Source organism: Oncorhynchus masou, chromosome 9 (assembly GCF_036934945.1).
Source record: "Oncorhynchus masou masou isolate Uvic2021 chromosome 9, UVic_Omas_1.1, whole genome shotgun sequence".
NCBI classification, from domain to species: domain Eukaryota; kingdom Metazoa; phylum Chordata; class Actinopteri; order Salmoniformes; family Salmonidae; genus Oncorhynchus; species Oncorhynchus masou.
Genome location: NC_088220.1, coordinates 74,620,436 through 74,624,796, shown reverse-complemented (window position 1 = coordinate 74,624,796; position 4,361 = coordinate 74,620,436). Strand labels below are relative to the sequence as shown.

General features: G+C 41.6%; 1 pseudogene; it reads left to right on the top strand.

Annotated features, from left to right (window-relative positions):
* The first annotated feature begins 591 nt into the window (after nt 1–591).
* Nucleotides 592–3,538, top strand: LOC135545308 (transcription factor HES-1-like; annotated as a pseudogene).
* The last annotated feature ends 823 nt before the right edge of the window (nt 3,539–4,361 follow it).

Sequence of the window (4,361 nt, the reverse complement as noted above, 5' to 3'; positions counted from 1 at the left end):
TTAATTTTATTACAAAGAAATTCAGAACATGAAACAAGCACTTTCAATCGATGTATTGAATTTTAATCAATTCATTCGATTGAAATCTGACCAACTTTAGAAAATCCGTTTCAGGAGCCTAGACCTACTGAATTGCTGAACGAGGGCAGAGTTGAAAATAGTTTGAAATAATCGTCATTAACTTTGAATGTAATTGCTATAGGCTTTTCAGTCATGAACATATACAATAGCCCTTGCCATTGCGCGAACATCATTTTGGGTACATCTCAGGAAAAGCATATAGGATACATTCAATAAAAAATATTGACACTTTTCGTTATAGGCTTTTGGCTTAATTGTTCAGAGCAATTAGTTTAGGCGTACTCCTCACTCAGGATTTATTCACTAAAGGGTGGACATCTGTCTCATGTATTTCTTTCCAGAGCTGGTAGCTCGGCTATTGAAAAGAGGCAGTGACCTGTCATCCCTGACTGATGGGAGCGGGCGCTGGGAGCGACCCCGTGTGTGGGAAAATACCTCCGCCAAAGAGCTCGAGCATTCAAATGCTAATTCTGCCCTATAAATAAGAACGGTGCGTGGTGCGGAGGGCCTTACAGACCCTAGACTCAGCCGGGAGAGGAGAGCTATACTCTAACTACACAACTATACGGAGCGTAAAGGATAGATGACAGCTAGCACCATGGCTCACAACGTGGGGAAACAATCGAGTGCCAAGGAGGAGAGAAAGGTATTGCCTTTGTTCCCGCGGATATATATAAACCTAATCAACAGGTGTCTTTTATCGGATATGCTCACACTTAATGATTGTCTGGTCCAATTTGTGACTGTCTGGTCGCCATTAACCCATCGCTTTCCATCTCTAGCTGCGGAAGCCGATAATTGAGAGGAAAAGACGGGAGAGGATTAATAACTGCTTGGATCAACTGAAAGAAACCGTGGTCGGGGCGTTCAGTCTTGATGTGGGTAGGCCTATATACACTGTATTTTAATTGTTATAAATGCTCAATTATATGGAGTGTGAAAGACACAGTGTAAGTTATTCGTTGACCCTAACTTTCCATTTCCCCAAACAGCAATCGAAACTTGAAAAGGCGGACATTCTAGAGATGACAGTGAAACACCTGCAGAATGTTCAGACTCATAGATTCAGTGGTAAGTGTCCAGTCAAGTGGCTTGACTGAAGAAGCCTGCAAGTGCCAGGAGAGTTTTGTTGTGCCTGCATGTAATACTCAATGTAAGCAGCTGGGGCCGTGTCAGCACGTTGGAATGTTAGACACATTTAATGGAGACTGGTGGGAATATTTTCATCAGTGATTGAATAACAGTCAATAAGAACAATAAGAATAATCATGTGAGTATTAGTACTCATTTAGCTTTATTATTTTATTTAGTTTTGATCCATATTCTTTCTTGGTTTAAACTTAAAACAATTGATTAGTCAAGTGTTCTTAATCTTGGTCCAGGGCACTCAAAGGGGTGCACATGTTTTGTGTTTGTCGCAGCACTACACACCTGATTCCACTAACCAGCTCATCATCAAACCTTTGATTCGTGGAATCATGTGTGTTGTGCTGCGACAAACACAAAACATGTGCACCCCTTTGAGTGCCCTGGAACAGGATTAAACACTGCAATGCATTATGCGAGTGGCGCAGCGGTCTAAGGCACTGCATCTCAGTGCAAGAGGCGTCACTATAGTCCCTGGTTCGAATCAAGGCTGTATCACATCCGGCCGTGATTGGGAGTCCCATAAGGTGGCGCACATTTGGCCCACCGTTGTCCAGGTTTGGCCAGTGTAGGCTGTCATTGTAAATAAGAGTTTGTTCTTAACTGACTTAACAAGTTAAATAAATAAAAACATCGATATAATAATTACTCATTTATTTTGGGCAATAGGCCAGTCTGGATGCAATACATCCTGTCACCAACAGATGACGCTATGACCCATGTTTCAAATCAAATCAAATTTTATTTGTCACATACACATGGTTAGCAGATGTTAATGCGAGTGTAGCGAAATGCTTGTGCTTCTAGTTCCGACAATGCAGTAATAACCAACAAGTAATCTAACTAACAATTCCAAAACTAATTTCTTATACACAGTGTAAGGGGATAAAGAATATGTACATAAAGATATGAATGAGTGATGGTGCAGAGCAGCATAGGCAAGATACAGTAGATGGTATCGAGTACAGTATATACATATGAGATGAGTATGTAAACAAAGTGGCATAGTTAAAGTGGCTAGTGATACATGTATTACATAAGGATGCAGTAGATGATATAGAGTACAGTATATACGTATACATATGAGATGGATAATGTAGGGTATGTAAACATTATATTAGGTAGCATTGTTTAAAGTGGCTAGTGATATATTTTACATCATTTCCCATCAAATCCCATTCTTAAAGTGGCTGGAGTTGAGTGATTGACCCAGTGTCTCCTTCCATCCACAGCAGACCCCAACTTAGACTGAGATGCACAGCAGAAGTACAGGCTACATCCAGTTCATGATGCACGAGGTCCACAACATGCTGCTCAGCTGCGAGTGGATGGATAAAGCTCTTGGCTCCCGCCTGCTCAACCACCTGCTCAAATCTCTGCCCCGCTCCAGTGAAGAGCGCCTCTCTCAGGCCAACCCCAACCTCAGGCCTGACACCCACCCACCCAGCCAGGGGCCTGGAGCCCACACTACACCCCTCAGAGGGGACCCCAGGTCTGGTAGGCAGGGACAGAGGGAGGGGCCCCTGTCCCACATTGTGGGGCCCCAGGACAGCCCCCTGCTCCTGCTCGGGAGCCCCCAGCACCTCAGCCCCCACCTGGGCATGCTGGAGATGTGGAGGCCCTGGTAAACTGTACTGGTGTGCTGGATCTTTACGTTAGACCCTCCTCTGTTATGTATCTTATAGATATGCTACTCGGAAGACATTCGATTGTGGGGCGGTTGTGTTCCTGATCTAGGTGTGCTATATATACAGACCTTTCAGTGCTTCCTCTCCAAAGTCTATTTTCCGTAGCCTGCATTGTAGAAGGCGCTTATTCATATTTTTCTTATATTTATTGTATTAACGTCTTTATTTATTAAATAAGAAAAACATTTAGCTTCTTAGCTCTCGTCGCAAATAGCTTTTGTTCTGCTACCTTCTTTGTTTATATTATTAACCAATATTAATACAAATGTGTATGCAATGTGTATGCAATTTCTGCAGTTATCTATTTTTTTATGTGAACACACACACACACTTTCTCCCTCTTATATATAGAGGGCTGTTTAGATCCTATCAACATCATGAGATTAATCCTTGTTAAAAAATATATGAATGATGCTGAGGCCTACAGCTACTATATATTATAGTAAATGTATAAATGGTTAAAAAATGATTAGGCTTATAACATTCATTGTATTTCATTTATTAGACTCTTGCTTGCAGTGTGAATGAATATAAGCAAATGGATTTAGTAATATTCAATTCATGATCTGGTCCAGTTGGACAGGCCATAAATATACAGGTAACTGTCAAAATAAAGGAAACCCTTGAGTAAACGAGTGTTTGGTTAATCACTGGTAATATTTGTGTAGGGCCTACTGGTAGTAGTAGAAGGTAACACGTTCATAATTATTTTCAACTACAGTATTGGCAAACCATTATTTGTTTACAATAGTGAATTATTTTTTTTCGACAAAATGAACGTTATTCATAGGCCTACTGGGTGCATTTTAAAGAAATTATTGAATTCGAAAATTTAAAATGTTGCTGTAGTACATGGTCCCTCTATAATAATTGGCCACAGAGCTAATGAAGCCACCGTGTGTTGGCAGAGAGGGGAGAAAAGAGAAGAGGTGGAGAAGTGCGCCCGATCGATCCCTCTGCGGTTTCTCGAACAAAAGCGGGCCGAGACAGCTGCTCTCTCCCCAGTCCAGACCATTAAGAGGAGAGCTGGAGCGGAGCGTGGGGGTGGCGAGGTGCCAAACCCCTCCACTTCAAAGCCTCTGGACACGGCCTTCATTTAGGTTGTGTATTTGTTCATGGTGCCTAATTGCTGTAGCAAAAACCTTGTGTAAAACTCACTCGTTTTGGTATCATGTTGTTTATCTGGTGACAGGACAGATTTTCGTGCTTGTTTAGATAGACACAAATGCGCTATTGCATGTAATTTGCATGTCAATACGCTGTACATATGTACACATGCAACGACGCCAAATGGTTAAACACCTATCAGACATAAAGAAATAGACAATTGTGCGTTAAAAAAACACAGACAGTGAAATGGGGATAATGGATAAGAGTCCATTTCTAGAAATAACATAGGCTGCGTTTACACAGGCAGCCCCATTCTGATATGTTTTACACTAATTG